Here is a 22,021-nt window from a genome sequence, read left to right on the forward strand (position 1 = left end):
GTCACATACAGAACTAACATCAACAACATGGATGCTAGTCTCTCCTGGAACCAAAACAGAGCAGTACGCCTGGCCCTTAACGTCACATACAGAGCTAACATCAACAACATGGATGCTAGTCTCTCCTGGAACCAAAAGAGCAGCACGCCTGGCCCTTAACGTCACATACAGAGCTAACATCAACAACATGGATGCTAGTCTCTCCTGGAACCAAAACAGAGCAGCACGCCTGGCCCTTAACGTCACATAAAGAACTAACATCAACAACATGGATGCGAGTATCTCATGGAATCAAAACAGAGCAGCACGCCTGGCCCTTAACGTCACATACAGAACTAACATCAACAACATGGATGCTAGTCTCTCCTGGAACCAAAACAGAGCAGTACGCCTGGCCCTTAACGTCACATACAGAGCTAACATCAACAACATGGATGCTAGTCTCTCCTGGAACCAAAACAGAGCAGCACGCCTGGCCCTTAAAGTCACATACAGAGCTAACATCAACAACATGGATGCTAGTCTCCCCTGGATGAGAGTTGACAATAGATTAACTGCTTCTCTTCTCATTTTTATCAGAAGTATTACTGTAATGAAAATTTCAGATTGTCTGCATAATCAAATCACACTCAACTCAGACAACCATACATAACCCACAAGACATGCCACCAGGGGTCTCTTCACAGTACCCGAGTCCAGAATAAATCCACGTTATCACACATTATACAGAGCCATGACATCAAACTGAAAAATTACCTTTATCAAAAGGCATTACCTTTAAAAAACAACATTTCATGGAACGGCAGTGACTGTGAGAGGACACACACAAACACACTAACACTCACATCATTTTGTGTTGTTGTATTGTTGGTACAGTTATTATTGAATTGGTTGTTGTATTGTTCTTTATATCATTGTATATGAAATGTCCATGTCTATCAGTGTTTTGTGTTTTTGTGGACCCCAGGTAGAATAGCTGATGCTTCTTGCAAAAGCTCATGGGGATCCGAATAAGCCAATAAACCAGAGATACTGGAATATATTGACCTCCTTGGTGAAACTTAGCTAATGACGTTAGAATCTGTTATTGCTGGTTGTGTAGGTAGCTATCTTTTGATAAAGTGAGGCAGGCTAGCTAAAGTTTTAAGAAACGTTAGCGTAGCTAGATAGATAGATAGCTAGCTACCTCATTACAACTTAATTGGGTCAAAATTCAAACACATTTCTTATGTATTGTCTAGTGTACAAGTCAGATTTGAAAGTTAGTTTAGTGCTCATACGAGTGTATTCTGTATTGTCGAGGGCTAAACTAAGTAATGTCTGCAGCATTGTGGTAACTACTCTGAGTCTGACTAATACATTAACTGGGAGCAACAAACCATAATGGCTTCAGCAGCCTGAATCTAATCCAATCTGGAGCTACAGTCAGTCTACATCTGTAAAGCACATAATTAGTGTGTCCACTAGTTACCACAGCCACAAAATCAAGAATTTATTTATTTATTTTACCTTTATTTAACTAAGCAAGTCAGTTAAGAACAAATTCTTATTTTCAATGACGGCCTAGGAACAGTGGGTTAACTGCCTGTTCAGGGGCAGAACGACAGATTTGTACCTTGTCAGCTTGGGGGTTTGAACTAGTCCAACGCTCTAACCACTAGGCTACCCTCCCGAATGACTATATCATAAAAAATTAATGGAAACAAAAATGTACTTTTTGGTTTTAATTTAAGGTTTGGGTTAGGCATTAAGTTAGCAGTGTGGTTGAGGTTAGAGTTCAGTTTAAAATCATATTTTAACCCCCTAGAGTCGATGTCCGCGTGCCAGTGGAAATCTAATTGGCATAATACAAAAATGCCTATAAAAATCCATTTGATGCAACTCAATCCACCAATGTTCCGCATCTGAGGTTAAAGCTGACATAGCTAGAGTGGTGTTCGTCAGACAACGAGACATCCCGAAAATCAGTCTTCTCACCAAATCGCCTGAAGCATCCGTTTTACCCCCACAATGGTCTTGGTGCTCATCTGGAGTCAGTACAGCCCATCTGCCAACTTCTGTCTGTAGCGTCCACAAAGTTCGGGCTACACACTAATATGAGGTCAGAACACGTACAGTACATGTCAGTTGCTTTGCTCTAGGATGCCCACAGGCCTCACAAGACTCGTCTGAAGGTCCCCAGGTACCCGTTGAAAAAATGTACGGAAGTATACAGTGAGTACACAAAACATTTAGAAACGCCTGCTCTTTCTGTGTCACACTGTAGACTGATCAGGTAACTCCAGGTGAAAGCTATAACCTTATTGATGTCACTTGTTAAATCAATTTCAATCAGTATAGATGAAGGGGAGGAGACAGGTAAATGAAGGATTTTTAAGACTTGAGACAATTGAGACATGGATTGTGTATGTGTGCCATTCAGAAGGTGAATGGGCAAGACAAAATATTTAAGGGTTTGGCAGTAGGTGCCAGGTACACCGGTTTGTGTCAAGATCTGCAATGCTGCTGGGTTTTTTGAGTGTATCAAGAATGGTAAACCACCCGAAGGACATCCAGTCAAGTTGACACAACTGTGCGAAGCATTGGAGTCACCATGTGCCAGCAAAACTGTGGAACTCTTTGGACACCTTGTTGCGTCCATGCCCCAACCAATTTAGTCTGTTCTGAGGGCAAAAGTGGGGGGGACTCAATAGCAGGAAGGTGTTCCTAATGTTTGTTATACTCAGTGTATATGGAGACTGTTTAGTGCCAAAATAAGGGGTTCAATACGTGTATAAAAAAAATATATATATAGAGCTTAGTAACCCCCCCCCCCAGCTTAGACTGTTATGGGTTAAGAATAGAAATAGTAGAAAAGGCGGTCTGCATGGCTTTGTGGCTGTGGTAACCAGTGACGACCTAGCATGAGCTTGACCCAAGTTACTGCCCTGGTGACACAGGTGGCTTCATCAACAACGGTATTAAAACAATACCCGGTTTGATAAACTAGTAGGTTATTTTACCAGCTAAGCAGATACAGGTAGTAGAGTCATTTCAGTTGTGAAGTGCATTATCAAAAGCTTTGTCCTTTCTTTATAACAAAATGCAATTTACTACTTGGCTGTCTATTGTATCACCTGTTACACCTGTTACAGGCCCTATTCTGGTTAGAGCCAGTTAGCGCTGTTCTGTGAAGGGAGTAGTACACAGCATTGTACGAGATCTTCAGTTTCTTGCCAATTTCTCGCATGGAATAGCCTTCATTTCTCAAAACAAGAATAGGCTGATGAGTTTCAGAAGAAAGTACTTTGTTTCTGGCCATTTCGAGCATGTAATCGAACCCACAAATGCTCCAGATACTCAACTAGTCTAAAGAAGGCCAGTTGTATTGCTTCTTTAATTAGAACAACAGTTTTCAGCTTTGCTAACATAATTGCAAAAGGGTTTTCTAATGATCAATTAGCCTTTTAAAATTATAAACTTGGATTAGTTAACACAATGTGCCATTGGAACACAGGAGTGATGGTTGCTGATAATGGGCCTCTGTACGCCTATGTAAATATTCCATAGAAAACGTTTCCAGCTACGATAGTCATTTACAACATTAACAATTTGCTTTTCTTCCAAAAACAAGGATATTTCTTAGTGACCCCAAACTTTTTAATGGTAGTGTACTTCCTCATCTTATGGGGTGGTGTTGACTGAGAGGAGTGGGAGGAGTGGGAGGCCCCAGTTCACAACTGAGCAAGAGGACAAGTACATTAGAGTGTCTAGTTTGAGAAATAGATGCCTCACAAGTCCTCAACTGGCAGCTTCATTAAATAGTGCCTGCAAAACACCAGTCTCAACGTCAACAGTGAAGAGATGACTCCGGGATGCTGGCCTTCTAGGCAGAGTTGCAAAGAAAAATCACATTTGGCCAATTAAAAGAAAATATGAATATGGTCAAAGAACCCAGACACTGGACAGTTGAAGATTGGAAAAAAGTGTTATGGACAGATGAAACTAAGTGTTCGGATCACAAAGAAGAACATTCGTGAGACGCAGAAAAAATGAAAAGATGCTGGAGGAGTGCTTGACGCCACCTGTCAAGCATGGTGGAGGCAATGTGATGGTCTGGGTGTCACGCCCTGACTATAGTTATCTATGTTTTCTGTATTATTTTGGTCAGGGTGTGACGAGGGTGGGTATATGTGTTTTTGTATGTTTATGGGGGTTTTCTAGTCTAGGGGTTTATATGTCTATGGTTGCGTAGATTGGTTCTCAATCAAAGGCAGCTGTTTATCGTCGTCTCTGATTGGGGACCATATTTAGGTAGCCATATTCATTGGGTATTTTGTGGGTTATTGACTATGTGTAGTTGCATGTCAGCACTCGGTTTATCATAACGGCATGTTTGTTTTGTTTAAGTGTTCTTCGTTAATTAAAGAAGAATGTATTCTTATTAATTAAAGAAGAATGTATCCTTGGTCTCATCATTACGATGAACATGACAGAATAACCCACCAAAAAAGGACCAAGCAGCGTGCCAAAAAGGAGTGGACATCTTGGACCCGGGAGAAAGAGGGGTGGAGGACATCCTGGACCTGGGAGGAGGTAATGGCAGGGGACAAGACCCTGCCATGGAAGCAGGTGGAGAAAGCACAGGAGGAACGGCGACGATATGAGGGTACATGGCTAGCACGGATTCCCGAGAGGCAGCCCCTCTCGGAGATTGGCTGAGTCAGGTAGGAGACTTGAGCCAACTCCTCGTGCTTACCGTGGGGTGCTGTTACTGGTCAGGCATCGTGTTATGCGGTGGATCGCACGGTGTCTCTCGTGTGATATTTTAGCCCGGTGCGCTCTATTCCAGCTCCTCGTATTGGCCGGGCTAGAATGGGCATCCAGCCAGGGAGGAGGGTGCCGGCTCAGCGCTCCTGGTCTCCAGTGTACCTCCTTGGCCCTGGATATCCTGCTCCGGCTTTGCGTACTGTGTCTCCGATGAGTCTGCACAGCCCAGTGCGTCATGTGCCAGCGCCATGCATTTGCAGGGTGAAAATAAACATCCAGCCAGGACGGGTTGTGTCAGCTCTACACTCAAGACCTCCAGTACACCTCCACAGTCCAGTACGTCCTGAGCCTGCTCCCCGCACTCGCCCTGAGGTGCGTGTCCTCAGCCCGGTACCACCAGTTCCGGCACCACGCACCAGGCCTACAGTGCGCCTCGGCAGTCCGGAGTGTCCGGCGACGGTTCCCAGTCCGGAGCGTCCGGCGACGGTTCCCAGTCCGGAGCGTCCGGCGACGGTTCCCAGTCCGGAGCGTCCGGCGACGGTTCCCAGTCCGGAGCGTCCGGCTACGGTTCCCAGTCCGGAGCGTCCGGCGATGATGCCCAGCCCAGGGTCTCCAGCTTGTGGAAGGCTTGTGGAAGGCTACCCAAAACATTTGACCCAAGTTAAACAATTTAAAGGCAATGCTATCAAATACTAATTGAGTGTATGTAAACTTCTGACCCACTGGGAATGTGATGAAAGAAATAAAGTCTGAAATAAATTATTCTTTCTACTATTATTCTGACATTTCACACAAGAAACCACTACTAAAGGACACCAATAATAAGAAGAGACTTGCTTGGGCCAAGAAACACGAGCGATAGACATCAGATAAAGTGGTAATTGACCTAAGACGGGGAATTTTTACTAGGTTTAAATGTCAGGAATTGTGAAACTGAGTTTAAATGTATTTGGCTAAGGTGTATGTAAACTTCCGACTTCAACTGTATATTATATCCCATTTAGCAGACGCTTTTGTCCAAAGCGACTTACAAGTCGGCTGGGGCCACTACTTTTACATATGGGTGGCCCCAGCGGGAATCGAACCCACGACGCTTAGCGTTGCAAGCGCCATGCTCTACCGACTGAGCCACACATATAAACGTTTGGACACACCTACCCGTTCAAGAAAAATAATAATACTATTTTCTACATTGTAGAATAATAGTGAAGACATCAAAACTATGAAATAACACAAATGGAATCATTGAGTAATCAAAGTTTTAACAAATCAATGTTATATTCTTAAAATTCGCCAACCTTTGCCTTGACAGCTTTGCACACCCTTGGCATTCTCTCAACCAGCTTCATGAAGTAGTCACCTGGAACGCATTTCAATTAACAGGAGTGCCGCCTTAAAATTTGATTTGTGGAATTTGTTACCTTAATACGTTTGAGTAAATCAGTTTTGTTGTGACAAGGTTGGGGTGGTATACAGAAGAAACCCCTATTTGGTAAAAGACCAAGTCCATATAATGGCAAGAACAGCTAAAATAAGCAAAGAGAAATGACAGTCCATCATTACTTTAAGACATGAAGGTCAGTCAATCCGAACCTTTTCAAGAACTTCAGTCACAAAAACCATCAAGCGCTATGATGAAACTGGCTCTCACGAGGACCACCACAGGAAAAGAATAACCAGAGTTACATCTGCTACAGAGGATAAGTTCATTAGAGTTACCAGTCTCAGAAATTCTAATCATTAAAAATGCTTCACAGAGTTCAAGTAACAGACCCATCTCAACATCAACTGTTCAGAGGAGACTGCGTGAATCAGGCCTTCATGGTCGAATTAATGCAAAGAAACCACTACTAAAGGACACCAATAATAAGAAGAGACTTGCTTGGGCCAAGAAACACGAGCGATAGACATCAGACCAGTGGAAATCTGTCCTTTGATCTGATTAGTCCAAATTTGAGATTTTTGGTTCCAACTGCCGTGTCTTTGTGAGAAGAAGAGTAGGTGAACGGATGATCTCTGCATGTCTAGTTCCCACTGTGAAGCATGGAGGAGGAGGTGTGGGGGTGCTTTGCTGCTGACACTGTCTGTGATTTATTTAAAATACAAGGCACACAACCAGCGTGGCTACCACAGCATTCTGTAGCGATATGCCATCTCATCTGGTTTGTGCTTAGTGGCACTGTCATTTGTTTTTCAACAGGACAATTACCTAAAACTCCAGGCTGTGTAAAGGTTTTTTGACCAAGTAGAAGAGTAATGGAATGCTGCATCAGATGACCAGGCCTCCATAATCACCTGACCTCAACCCAATTGAGATGGTTTGGGATGAGTTGGACCACAGACTGAAGGAAATGCAGCCAACAAGTTTTCAGCATATGTGGGAACCCCTTCAAGACTGTTGGAAAACCATTCCAGGTGAAGCTGGTTGAGAGAATGCCAAGAGTGTGCAACGCTGTCATCAAGGCAAAGGGTGGCTACTTTGAAGAATGTAAAATATTAAATACATTTAGTTTTGTTTAACACTTTTTGGGTTACTACATGATTCCATATGTGTTATTTCATAGTTTTGATGTATTCACTATTATTCTACAATGTAAAGAAAAACCCTTGAATGAGTAGGTCTGTCCAAACTTTTGATTGGTACTGTATATTTATATTGATGGTGCCTGATAAATTCAGCGCATCAATGTTATTGAGAGCAGTAGCAACATATTTGCAGTTCTCCATGGCTAACGTTATATCTTTAGAAAAAAAGTTATATCTTTAGAAATGATTATCTAGGCATAACGAGCAGCTCATGTTATAGACACACGATGCTACACCGCAGACCAATCTGAAACTCACCTCTCGGAATGTCCAGCCCACTCATTATCTCAGCCAATCATGGCTAGTGGGAAGGTTCCTGACTTTCTCTGTGGCTAAACCAACTACGTTTGTTCGTATTTACAGATTGCTTACATGTTTGTTATAAAGGCATATGAAAGTTATAATGTTCCAGAAGGCATTTCTGTCCAAAAATGCATTTTGATAAAATATGTAAAAAGACGTTCAAATGGCTCTCCTGTTATGTCGTGACTTGCGACATTACGCCGAGTTTCCTGAAATGGGTCACAAATTGGTTTAAAATGAGCTTAATCCCCTCTGTTGAACCTTCTTTTCGTATCTTTTCAGTGGTATTGTTAACAAGCACGCCCCATAAAGAAAATGAGAATTAATAACAGGTTCAGTCACTTGTTCGACCGTGATCTGGCACTTGAGTTACTACTCAAGGCCAAAGTTAGTTACTTTAAGGAACAGTTCTGTCTCTGTGGGTCTAACCCCAAGATGTTCTGGAAAATGGTGAAAGACCTGGAGAATAAAGACTCCTACTCACAGCTGCCCATGTCCCTTAATGTTGATGTTTTGTTTGTTATAGACAAGGAGCGTATGGCTGAGCTCTTTAATCACCACTTCACTATTTGACTCAAATCCCCAAAATCTAATACAATTGTATTTGTCACACGCACCGAATACAATAGGTGTAGACCTTATTGTGACTGAATTACTTACAAGCCCTTAACCAACAATGCAGTTTCAAGAAAAATAAGAGTTAAGAACATTTTTACTAAATCAACTAAAGTAAAAAAATAAAAGAGCAACAATAAAATAACTGTAACGAGGCTCTATATATAGCGGTAACGAGTCAATGTGCGGGGCTACAGGTTAGTTGTAACATCTGCTTCCAACTCACACCCTCAAACACATCGATCCCCTGAACGCAGCTCACTTTCCAGCCCACTTTCCAGCTCACACCCTCAAACACCTAGATCCCCTGAATGCAGCTCACTCTCCAGATCCCAATCACCTGAATTCTAATCACCGGTTCACACACCTGTATGTCATTATCACACACTATTTGGAACAGTTCTTTGCATCCCATCACTGTGAGTTACTGTCTGTTTTGTAACACACATCTTTTGGAATGCTGGGCTTCCTGTGAGTTACTCCTTGTGTGTATATGATAGTTTTTAACTGCCTTTTTAATGACTACCTTTTGGCTGTTCCCTGCATGTACTTTAGCCTATCACATTTCCTGTTATCTACCTGTTGCCTGATCTCCTGGACATGGTTACTAGCCTTTTCCCTGCCTGTACTGTTGCCCTTTTGGACCCCCTGTGTATGACCTTCTGCCTGGACCCAGCTACCTGCCTCCTCCTGTGTTTTTTATTTTTTTATTTTATTTCACCTTTATTTAACCAGGTAGGCTAGTTGAGAACAAGTTCTCATTTGCAACTGCGACCTGGCCAAGATAAAGCATAGCAGTGTGAACAGACAACACAGAGTTACACATGGAGTAAACAATTAACATGTCAATAACACAGTAGAAAAAAAGGGGAGTCTATATACATTGTGTGCAAAAGGCATGAGGAGGTAGGCGAATAATTACAATTTTGCAGATTAACACTGGGGTGATACATGATCAGATGGTCATGTACAGGTAGAGATATTGGTGTGCAAAAGAGCAGAAAAGTAAATAAATAAAAACAGTATGGGGATGAGGTAGGTGAAAATGGGTGGGCTGGTACAGCTGCATAGACTATGTACAGCTGCAGCGATCGGTTAGCTGCTCAGATAGCAGATGTTTGAAGTTGGTGAGGGAGATAAAAGTCTCCAACTTCAGGGATTTTTGCAATTCGTTCCAGTCACAGGCAGCAGAGTATTGGAGCGAAAGGCGGCCAAATGAGGTGTTGGCTTTAGGGATGATCAGTGAGATACACCTGCTGGAGCGCGTGCTACGGATGGGTGTTGCCATCGTGACCAGTGAACTGAGATAAGGCGGAGCTTTACCTAGCATGGACTTGTAGATGACCTGGAGCCAGTGGGTCTGGCGACGAATATGTAGCGAGGGCCAGCCGACTAGAGCATACAAGTCGCAGTGGTGGGTGGTATAAGGTGCTTTAGTGACAAAACGAATGGCACTGTGATAAACTGCATCCAGTTTGCTGAGTAGAGTGTTGGAAGCAATTTTGTAGATGACATCGCCGAAGTCGAGGATCGGTAGGATAGTCAGTTTTACTAGGGTAAGTTTGGCGGCATGAGTGAAGGAGGCTTTGTTGCGGGATAGAAAGCCGACTCTTGATTTGATTTTCGATTGGAGATGTTTGATATGAGTCTGGAAGGAGAGTTTACAGTCTAGCCAGACACCTAGGTACTTATAGATATCCACATATTCTAGGTCGGAACCATCCAGGGTGGTGATGCTAGTCGGGCGTGCGGGTGCAGGCAGCGAACGGTTGAAAAGCATGCATTTGGTTTTACTAGCGTTTAAGAGCAGTTGGAGGCCACGGAAGGAATGCTGTATGGCATTGAAGTTCGTTTGGAAGTTCGATAGCACAGTGTCCAAGGACGGGCCGGAAGTATACAGAATGGTGTCGTCTGTGTAGAGGTGGATCAGGGAATCGCCCGCAGCAAGAGCAACATCTTTGATATATACAGAGAAAAGAGTCGGCCCGAGAATTGAACCCTGTGGCACCCCAATAGAGACTGCCAGAGGACCGGACAGCATGCCCTCCGATTTGACACACTGAACTCTGTCTGCAAAGTAGTTGGTGAACCAGGCAAGGCAGTCATCAGAAAAACCGAGGCTATTGACTCTGCCGATAAGAATATGGTGATTGACAGAGTCGAAAGCCTTGGCAAGGTCGATGAAGACGGCTGCACAGTACTGTCTTTTATCGATGGCGGTTATGATATCGTTTAGTATGACCTTCTGCCTGGACCCAGCTACCTGCCTCCTCCTGTGGTCCTTTTCAATAAACACCTGTGCCCTGTGCTTGAAACCAGCTCTCTCCCCTCGTGTTCATTACATTACTAGAGGTAATATGTAAATGTAGTTATGGGTAAAGTGACCATGTATAGATAATATACAGAGAATAGCATTTGTGTTGAATTTGATTAGTTGTTCAGCAGTCTTATGGCTTGGGGGTAGAAGCTGTTAAGAAGCCTTTTGGACCTAGACTTGGGGCTCCGGTATCGCTTGCCGTGCAGTAGCAGAGAGAACAGTCTACTACTAGGGTGGCTGGAGTCTTTGGCATTTTTAGGGCCTTCCTCTGACACAGCCTGGTATAGAGGTCCTGGATGGCAGGAAGCTTGGCCCCAATGATGTACTGGGCTGTACTCACTACCTTCTTTAGTGCTTGCCTGAGCCATACCAGGCGGTGATGCAAACAGTCAGGATGCTCTCGATGGTGCAACTGTAGAACTTTGAGAATCTGAAGACCCATGCCAAATCTTTTCAGTCTCCTGAGGGGGAATAGGTTTTGTCGTGCCCTCTTCGCGACTGTCTTGGTGTGTTTGGACCATGATAGTTTGTCAGTGGTCTGGACGCCAAGGATCTTGAAGCTTTCAACTTGCTCTGCTACAGCCCTGTCAATGAGAATAGGGGCATGCTCAGCCCTTATTTTCCTATAGTCCATGATTATCTCCTTTGCCTTGATCACTTGAGGGAGAGGTTTTTGTCCTGGCACCACACTGCCAGGTCTCTGACCTCCCTATAGGCTGTCTCATCATTGTCGGTGATCATGCCTACCACTGCTGTGTCGTTGGCAAACTTAAGGATGGTGTTGGAGTGGTGCTTGGCCACGCAGTCATGGATGAACAGGGAGTTCAGGAGGGTACCATGCATGCACCCCTGTGTTGAGTATCAGCGTGGCAGATATGTTGTTACCTACCCTTACCACCTGGAGGGCGGACCATCAGGAAGTACAGGATCCAGTTGCAGAGGGAGGTGTTTAGTCCCAGGGTCCTTAGCTTAGTGATAAGCTTTGAGGGCCCCATGGTGTTGAACGCTGAGCTGTAGTCAATGACGGCAGGGTAGCCTAGTGGTTAGAGCGTTGGACTAGTAACTGGAAGGCTGCAAGTTAAAACCCCCGAGCTGACAAGGTACAAATCTGTCATTCTGCCCCTGAACAGGCAGTTAACCCACTGTTCCTAGGCCGTCATTGAAAATAAGAATTTGTTCTTAACTGACTTGCCTGGTTAAATAAAGGTAAAAGTTTAAAAAAATTAAATGAACATTATTCTCCTGTAGATGTTCCTTTTGTCCAGGTGGGAAAGGGAAGTGTGGAATGCAATAGAGACTGCATCATCTGTGGATCTGTTGGGGCGGTATGCAAATTGGAGTACGTCTAGGGTTTCTTGGACGATGGTGTTGACGTGAGCCATGACCAGCCTTTCAAAGCACTTCGTAGTCATTTAGGGAGGTTACCTTGGTGTTTTTGGGCACAGGGACTATGGTGGTCTGCTTGAAACAGACCACCATAGTGGTCTGTTTCAGACTCGGCCAGGGGCCGGTTGAAAATGTAGTCCCCACCATAGTCCCTGTGCCCAAGGAAGTGAAGGTAACATGCCTAAATGTGAGCAAGACAAAGGAGATAATCTTGGACTACAAGAAAAGGCAGGCCGAACAGGCCCCCATTAACATCAATGGGGCTGTAGTGGAGTGGGTTGAGAGTTTCAAGTAACTTGGTGTCCACATCACCAACGAATTATCATGGTCCAAACACACCAAGACAGTTGTGAAGAGGGCACAACAAAACCTTTTCCCCTCACGAGACTGAAAAGATTTGGCATGGGTCCCCAGATCCTCAAAAATTTCTACAGCTGCACCATCGAGAGCATCCCGACCGGTTGCATCACCGCATGTTATGGCAACTGCTCGGGTAGTGTGTACGGCCCAGTACATCACTGGGGACAAGCTTCCTGCCATCCAGGACCTATATAATAGGCGGTGTCAGAGGAGAGCCCATAAAATTGTCAGAGACTCCACTCACCCTAGTCATAGACTGTTTTCTCTGCTATCGCACGGCAAGCGGTACAGGAGAGCCAAGTCTAGGACCAAAAGGTTCATCAACAGCTTCTACCCCCAAGCCATAAGATTGCTGAACAATTAATCAAATGGCCACCGGATTATTTACATTGACCCCCCCCCCATTTGTTTTGTACACTGCTGCTACTTGCTGTTTATTATCTATGCATAGTCACTTCACCCCTACCTACATGTACAAATTACCTCAGCTAACCTGTACCCCTGCACACTGACTTGCTACTGTTACCCTCTGTATATAGCCTTGTTATGTTATTGTTATTTTTTACTTTTATTTATTTGGTAAATATTTTCTTAACTCTTCTTGAACTGAACTGTTGTTAAAGGGCTTGTAAGTAAGCATTTCACGGTAAGGTCTACACTGTATTGAACACCATACATTGGCCGCTAGGATAAATGAACAGCTATTTCCATGCTATTTCCAGCTATTTCCATGTATTTCCATGTATCCATTTTATGGGATACATTTTCTCCTTTGTTTTTGATGGTTGGCCACTCTGATATGCCTACATTATGTTCAAATAGCCACAGTCGCCTACTTGGCCACTGTAATAACTATAACTTATAGCGGGTACAGCCTCAGTGCTCACAATAAACACACGCCAGAAGTTGCACAGAATATTCACAAAGTTCGCGCTCAGCTGACTTGAAATTTGCTCAGTGCTGAGAAAACTTAAGATGGAACATTGGTTATGGTATGGGCAGGCATACGCTATGTACAATGAACACAACTGCATTTTATCGATGCAATTTGAATGCACAGACATACTGTGACAAGATCCTGAGGCCCATTGTCGTGTCATTCATCTGCCGCCATCACTTCATGTTTCAGCATGATAACGCACAGCCCAATGTCGCAAGGATCTGTACACAATTCCTGGAAGCCGGAAATTCTTCCATGGATCTGCATACTCATCAGACATGTCACCCATTGAGCATGTTTGGGATGCTCTGGATTGATGTGTACGACAGCGTGTTTCAGTTCCCGCCAATATCCAGCAACTTTGCACAGGCATTGAAGAGGAGTGGAACAACATTCCACAGGTCTCAATCAACAGCATGATCATCTCTATGTGTCACGCTGCATGAGGCAAATGGTGGTCACACCAGATACTGACTGCTTTTCTGATCCACGCCCCTAACTTTTTTTTAAAGTTATCTGTGACTAAAAAAACATGAGTTGGCGCACACCCAGAGAAAATATTTTGTGTGGAGGTCCTGACTAATGGCGAATAAACTAAAAACAATAAAAATAAAGAGAGTTGTGCACTCCACATATAAACTCCCAGTAATTTAATGGATAAATCACCAATGTTTCGGCATTACTGTGTCTTCTTCAGGGTAATGTCATGAATACTTGAACCAGGGTATATTGACAAACAGTGCAATTAGTGCAACCAATGACAATAGTGAGAGGTGTGTCATAATGATTAAAGTTAATTAGAATGAATTGAGTGAAACTGTTCAAAAACAATAGTTTATGGCATATTAAATACACTAGGCTATTGTTATCACATGCAAACACAATTGAATATTGTACATAAAATTAGCATCAACAGACATTGTTTAATTCAATTCCACATAGCTAATTGTTTCCCATTTCATTTATATTTGTTACGTGTAATCTTTTGGTTCAACCTTAATGCATAATAAGCATCAATAAGAGGGGTAACATAGTAGGTGTACGCAAATAGGCTGTAGAAACGATATCTCAATTTATAAGACTTGTTCAAAAAAAAGAGAATTGTTCCAAAGGGGACTGAGATCAAAGTCAATATTCAGACCACTAGGGGTCAATGTTTTATCCTCCCTTTGTAGTAGTAGGACCTCGATGTTACCTCCTCTCCTTGGTAGAGCAACATGCTCAATGCCTTGTGTATTTGAGGGAGGAGATTGGATGGTTAGCTTCAACAAAGTGAGCTGCTACTGGATAGTCAATGTTCTTACACCTGATTGAGCTGCGGTGTTCAGCTATGCATGTTTTAATTGTATATTTGTTTGTTCTACGTGGGCTTTTCCACATGAGGAGGTGATGAGATAGATACTCCCTTGGTCTTGTATGAGATAAAACCCCAAACAGGGATTTTTCAACCTGTATGTGGGTGCCTGAAGAATGATGTATTTATAGTGCTGTTGCACTGTGCGTATGAGCCACATTTGTAGTTCCCATTTGGAATGGGTGTCAAGAGTGTCTGAGTGGGCTCAGGGGGCATGTCAGATCTCACCAAGCTATCTCCATTATTGCGACCACGCTTATAGACCACCAGTGGGGATTCCTTGAAGAGGGGTGCAGTTTTTTGTCTGATTGCAGAATATGCCAGTGCTTTTTCAGGATTGCTTTCATTTTCTTCGAACACTTCGTGTACTTGGTGCAAAAAACTGTTGCGCTGTTTTTCTTCTTTGAGTTTTTTAGTAATTCCTCTCTCTTGGTTTTTGAGATATTTTCATCATTGCAGCATCAATTGTTGTGTCCTTGTAGCCTTTCATTTTGAATACATCTTTCTTTCTTTTTTTAGCATTGCTATCAAAGGATCTCTTTTCCAAGCTTCAAAGGATAAACATTCAACATTGGCCATGCTGTCAATCCAGCATGACTTCTGCCACTTTCAAAACAACTGGAAACTCAGAACTGGGAATTCTTAGACTTCAGTGAGTTCAAGTCAACTGGGAACTCGGGAAAAAATAGCTCCGACTGGTAGATTATGCTTTTGAACTGTCATCCAACCCAGAATTCCAAGTCGGGAACTCTGGTCTCTTTCTAGAGCTCCGACCTGAGGATCACTAATGTCATGATTCAACCTTGTTTTTTTTCCGAGTCTCCAGTTGTCTTGAAAGCACCACGAATACAGAGAATGCCAGACTTTGATTATAAAGTTTGATGACAAAAATTGCCCACAAAGGACAGCCTTAGACTTATATAACTCACTTGAACCTTCCAGTTCAAGTGAGCACAGCATAACATTGTGAGTAAAAATATTCTGCTACATAAATTATGTAATATGCCAGGGAGATATGTATACTGTAGCTAAGAAAGTAATGCTAAGTGTATGTTGTGAAGTTAGCTGTTAGTAGCCCATGTGCCTCATCCTAATAATTTGGTCCCTTTCACCCTCATAATTTAGCCTACTGTTGTGACTTAGTGGTGCACATATTGCCTATAGCCTTTTTTTTAGAGAAATGTCATCATTGAATAATGTAAGAGCTTTCATTCTGCTTATATGCCCCCTTAATTTAACCCTACGGTTCAGACTTGGTGTACAGGGAGGATACTGTAAGAATGGCCCTCGTTCTGAATTCTGTCGCTGTACATTTCGAAAGTGCTGAACAAATAGTTATATTGACTACGTCCATCCTAGCTCGCTCATTATTGTCTTAATTGAAATGACAGATTGCCTCTTATCAGCTCATTGTCCCCTTATGCCATAGTTTGTACATCTCAATTGTCAGTAGAAACCACATTTGTTTAAGCAAGTCAGCTATATCAGCTATGTTTTTTAAATGAGGCTGAATTAACTGTTTCGCTGCCAGACAAGACTCAGCTGATAGCCAGGTATAGCCATGGTAAGGTGTTGGGACTGCTGTTGGGACAGCTTTATGTTGGCACTAACAGTTTGTGGGCACCGTTTGTTACTGTTATAGTCCAATTCATGTTTTGTTTTGTGTTGTGTTGTGCAGGTGTGTTGCTGTCATGCATAAAATAAAATAAATGTCTTTGCCCCACCAATATTTACATGCTAAAATCGCCACTGATCTCAGCCATGCCTGACAGCGGTGCCGGTGTCGAAGAGTCAGTTTCCTGTTACTCTACTCTGTACTCTAACATAACAGCATACCAAGGATCAATTTGCTATTGGATTTAGAATTGTAGGACCCCTTTAGGTATCAAAAGTATATATATATAAATTGTATTTGGGGCGGCAGGGTAGCCTAGTGGTTAAAGTGTTGGACTAGTAACCGAAAGGTTGCAAGTTCAAATCCCCGAGCTGACAAGGTACTGTTCTGCCCCTGAACAGGTGGTTAACCCACTGTTCCTAGGCTGTCATTGAAACTAAGAATTTGTTCTTAACTGACATGCCTAGTTAAATAAAGGTAAAATAAAAATGTGATAAAACATTGAATTTGGCCTAACTGCTATTAGCCCATAGAAACACATTGAATAACACATCAAAAGGAAGTTTGTTTTAAAGTGTCCTGTCTGATATCTGAGTGATATATGAAAGATCAGGATTATAATAAAAACTATTTTTTACCCGTATTTGAACAATTGTTTTTCAAATATATATATATTTTCTACTGGTACCGTGCTTCCTTCAGACGTGTCTAGTGAGGCTTGTGGGCATCCTAGAGGAAAGCCGACGTGTACGTGTTCGTGAGAGTCTCACCTTTCCATAGAGGGGTCATATTAGTGTGTAGCCCAAACTGTTTAGACTCTACAGGTAGAAGTTGCCAGATTGGCAGTAGCGAATTCAGACGGTTCTCGTAATGCTTGTGGGGGTCGTAAAGACGTTTTCGTGAGAAGATAAATTTTTCTAGATGTCTCATGGTCTGACAAACAGTGCTGCAGCTCGGCCAACTTCCACCACAGATGCGGAAGGCTGCCATTGGCGGATGTGATGGATTGAGACTCTGCCCCTGCAAAAAGAACAGATATCTCTAGCTTGAATAGACAGATTTTCATTGGGGTTTTTGTTATTATACACATTTTTATTTTCACAGGGGCACAGACATTGACACTAGGGGTTTTTAAAGTTATGTGGGGTTTTGGTCGTGGAATTACAAGGCACAAGGCAATGTTTCTTAAACTTACAAAAGGCCAATCATTTCTCCAAAACAAAATATAAGTGTTGATATTAGTTGGCAGGGTTCTTCACCAACATTATTCTGTTTTGATGTATTTCTAATATCTTTTAATTAAGACTTTTTCTGGTATATGTTTTCTAAGACCACTTTTTCATCTGTTACACCAGAAATACTTATTCCTTAATTTTAGGTTGGAAAATTGATTAATGCCTTCATTTTCCAAATTAATAGACTCTTAGCTTTCATTGGACACCCAATTCAATAAGCTTCAAGGACTTCACGTCGGAGCTCCGCCTTCGCAATTTAAGTAGTCTTGAATTCCCCCGGCTGTGTAAAACACCCACCCCTTTTCTGCACTGTTCCTCCTGGGGATGAGTGAACAGGAAGTCCAGCAGAGAATTCAAGACAGAGAGAAGGAGCTGAAAGATCTCCAACAAGCTGCAGCATCTCTCATTGACCTGCTCTTGCTATGTCTAGCAGCCTTTTAATAGAACATAGGATAATGTGTGCCTGCTACAACTAGAGGCATCAGTCGTCCCCTTGTCTTTTTTAGAGCCTTCACCTTCATTTCTGTGTCCTAACAGCACTCTGCCCAAGAATCAATAAAAGACCGTGAGAGGATCTTTACTGAGATGATCCACTCCCACCGAGAGGTGTTCTGAGGTGAAGGAGCTGATCAGAGAACAGACAATGGCTGGAGTGAGTCGGGCTGAAGGACTCCTGAAGCAACTGGAGCAGAAGGTTTCTGAGCTAAGGAGGAGAGATGCTGAGCTGGAGCAGCTCTCGCACATGCGTCGATGATCACACCCATTTTCTCCTGGTAACTACACTGTACCTGCATTTGTAATACAAATAAAGAGTATTACCAGTAAACTGCACTAACCAATGCATAAACAAATCAACTAATTACCTCAATCCTTTGTTCACCCTGTCTCTCTGTATTTCTCTCCCTCCAGGAATATCCGGTCTCAACATACCTTCAGACTTACCTAGCATCGATGTACCATATACCTGGCTGTTTTCTAAGCTGACAGAGACATTAGGGGACTTTCTTGGAATGGTCCAAAATCTCCACCACAGGTCAGTAAAATGCTCTACCTCTACCTGTATCTCTATAAAAGTACCTTTGGACTGATGAAAAATATATTTGCTTTGACAAAGCAAAAGGGTTTCTCTTTTCAATAAGTAAGAGCACCTGTGCATTGAAAAAATATATTGCTGTTGCGTTTTTTGGGGGGAGATATCAACACATTTAATGTATTAAAGAATATCTAGTTTTGTTTGTGTCTGTAGTGAATGCAGTGGATGTTTTGCTGCCACCGGAGCCCAAGAGACCTCGGCTCTACTCTTCTTTCAGATTCCTGTCGCCTCTGACTTTGGACCCAAACACAGCGCAAATTAACCTAGCTTTGTCTGAGGATCATAGAAAGGCTACATCAGAAAAACAGCCATATCCTGAGTATCTAGAGAGATTTCAATATAGCTGGCAAGTGCTGTGTAGATAGGCTCTGTTTGGAGGTTGTGGAGTGGGAAGGGTGTTCTTCCGTTAGTCTCATGTAAAGACATCAACAGATTGGGTGTAGGCTCTGGATTTGGAGACAATGATCATCCTGGATTTTAGATTAAACTATTCACGGTTACTGGTTCATGCACAATAATGTGAGTACTGTAGTCCTCCAGAGTAGGGGTGTACCTGGACCACAAGGCTGGAATTCTGTCCTTCTACAGCGTCCCTGACACATTGACCCTAATCCACAGAGTCCAGACCACATTCAATGAGCCCCTTTATCCTGGGCTTTGGTTTTACAACAGAACCACTACTAAACTGTCTGATTTGGAGTATAAGTCCAAAGTCCTATAAGGAAAATACTTTGTTATGCGCTATTACACTGTAATCTTCTTTTTTTGTTATCCAGGGTCAGAACCAGTTTTTCAGTCAATTTTAGAATTGCAGGTTCTCCAGCCAGTGTCCTTTTTCTCTCAAAATCGCATAGTTATTCTGGAAGTAGTTAGTGCACTTAGCAATTTGATATTTTGAGATATATGAATCTGTTTTTTGTCTTCCTTTCTCATTTTTAATGACAAAAAACCTTTGGCTAGCCTGAGAATACATATTCCAGCACTGCAGGTGGCAGTAGGCCTAAATCACAAACTTTGGCTTTATGTCTGTAGACAGTACCCTCCAGCACTCTTTGTGACAGTGAGTACCTTTTCAGTTTTTCTGCCAATAAACTCGTAAATGTAAGACAAGAAGAAGCATATGTCTACTACTTCTAATTAAATGGAGATTGGCCGAAATAACGCTGTCCATGGCCCTATGCTGTCACAGAAGCAATCAATGGCAAAGGTAGGCCCCCTTTGTACAACTCCCCCCCCCTCCAAAAAAAAAATACAAATAAAAAATGACTAATGATCACTGGTATTTTGGGAACTATGACACCTATATGCTTAGTTTGCTTCTTAAGTGCCCAGGCAAAAACTTTTACAGAGGTCACGCATCGACTGTTGATGCAGTAGATTGTACCTCCTGAGTAGACATCTTGGACACACGGTGGCGACGTTTCATCACTTTTGAAGGCATAAAATCCTCACACTCCAAGACCATCATCTGCAGACTGTACAATAGTAAGCCTGTCATACGGGTAAATGATCCAGAGGCATCCTGTTTTAATACATATATCTATATATATTCTCTCTGTAATACTACTGGTCACTTAGCAAATGTATGAAGTTGGTTTTAGCTAGCTCAGATAGGTTTCAGGCTATCAATCAATTTAGAGTAGCTAGGTTGTCTAACTATCTTGGCTGGCATGCCTGCTGGCAAGGTTGGTCGACTTCAGAAAAGCAAGCAATAACTCAACGTACTGAATAAGACTAACACTCCTTTCACTCTTTTAACCAGATTTGAGCAGCGATGCAGAGAAGCGTATTTAGCTTATTTTAAAAAAAAAGAACCACCAGTCGTGGGAACACAGACAGCTCAAAAGTTATGCTTAGATATGCAAACAAATATACATCTTTTTTTTACATAGAATTAAGCATAATGATTATGGCTCTAGTTTGCAGGAAAAAGCTGTTTGAAAAATGAAAAAAATGATCAGATTTACAGGACAAGGGGCCTAGCCCCCCTCCGGACGACTCACCAGCCATCCTCACATACTTTATGCCACCTCAGAATTTTGGGCCTGAAACTTTCTACAAGTATTCCTCTAAATTCAGTATATTGTCCCTTTTTAATGTTTAGCCAGTAGACTAGGCCAACTCCTGACACAGAAACTCAATGCAGCACTGGATGTTGGTGACACCTTAATTGGGGAGAAGGGACTCGTGTTAATGACTGGAGCAGAATCAGTGGAATGGTATCAAATACATCAAACACATGGTTTCCATGTGGTTTCCATGTGGTTTCCATGTGTTTGATGCCATTCCATTTGCTCCGTTTGGGACATTATTATGAGCCGTTCTCCCCTCAGCAGTGCAATTCTGATATTTTTCCACTAATTGGTATTTTGACAAATCAGATCAGCCCTTTGGCCAATAATTTGGCAAAAGATCAGAATTGGGCTGCCTGTGTAAACGCCCATTGCCAATTTGGCCTGTGTAAACGCCCATTGCCCTCCATTGCCAATTTTCCATCCAAGACACTAGGCCTATTGACCACGGGAGGGAGTCGCTGTTGCGTCTCAACTTCCTGATGCCACCAATGTATGATGGAATCAGCAGTTTACAGAAGAAACAGTGCTGAGTATAGCCTACCTCCACACAAGCATTATCGACTCATGTAGGTTGTGTAGCCTATCTTCAGCACCAACAAAACAACCTTGTTTAAATTGGCAGTATATGCTAATTGAATTGGATTTTGCTGCATTCTAGTATAGTTTTCTAGTATAGTAAAGTAGCCTGATGTTTTTGATGGCTAGCTTAATGTGAAACGTAGGCCTATCTGAACAAGAAATCGAAATATATGTGCTCATTGAGTCGACAATCAATTCTGTTTCATTGAATTCAATTTTTTTTCTCCAATGTTTTAGGCATTTTATTCTGACGAAAGACTAAAATGATATGTATTCATCTTACTAATATACCTAATATATTATGATACAGTAAGGCTAAGAAACAGATTTTTATTGTATCTGTCGTATGCACTGGGCCATTTACATTTAATTGTGGGTTTGGTGGGAATTAATTAGATTAGGCATATCTTTTTTTAAAGGATCCATCTCTTATGGGAAAACTTGGTGGGGAAAGGGGAATAAAAATATTCGTGGCTCAGGTATGTGTCAGTCACAGAGAAGAGAAACTGTTACATTTACATTTTCTCTCTATAGGCTCAGGTATGTCAGACAGTCACGGAGACGAGAAACTGTTAAATTGACGTGTTCTCTCTATAGACTATAAAATAGCCCAGCGCTACAATCAGCAACACTCTGTGGGTGCGCGCGTACGCGCTTCAAAACATTTCCTCAAATCTACGTCGATGTGCTGAAATATATACCTTTGCATTGACAACTTTTAATTTACCAACATATCCCACATCTCTTTCGAGAGGTAGTCTTCTTATACATACTGATCGTTTTCATTGCGCGTTACATTGCCCACTCTGACCAG

This window comes from Oncorhynchus masou, chromosome 11, assembly GCF_036934945.1.
Source record: "Oncorhynchus masou masou isolate Uvic2021 chromosome 11, UVic_Omas_1.1, whole genome shotgun sequence".
In the NCBI taxonomy this organism is placed as follows: domain Eukaryota; kingdom Metazoa; phylum Chordata; class Actinopteri; order Salmoniformes; family Salmonidae; genus Oncorhynchus; species Oncorhynchus masou.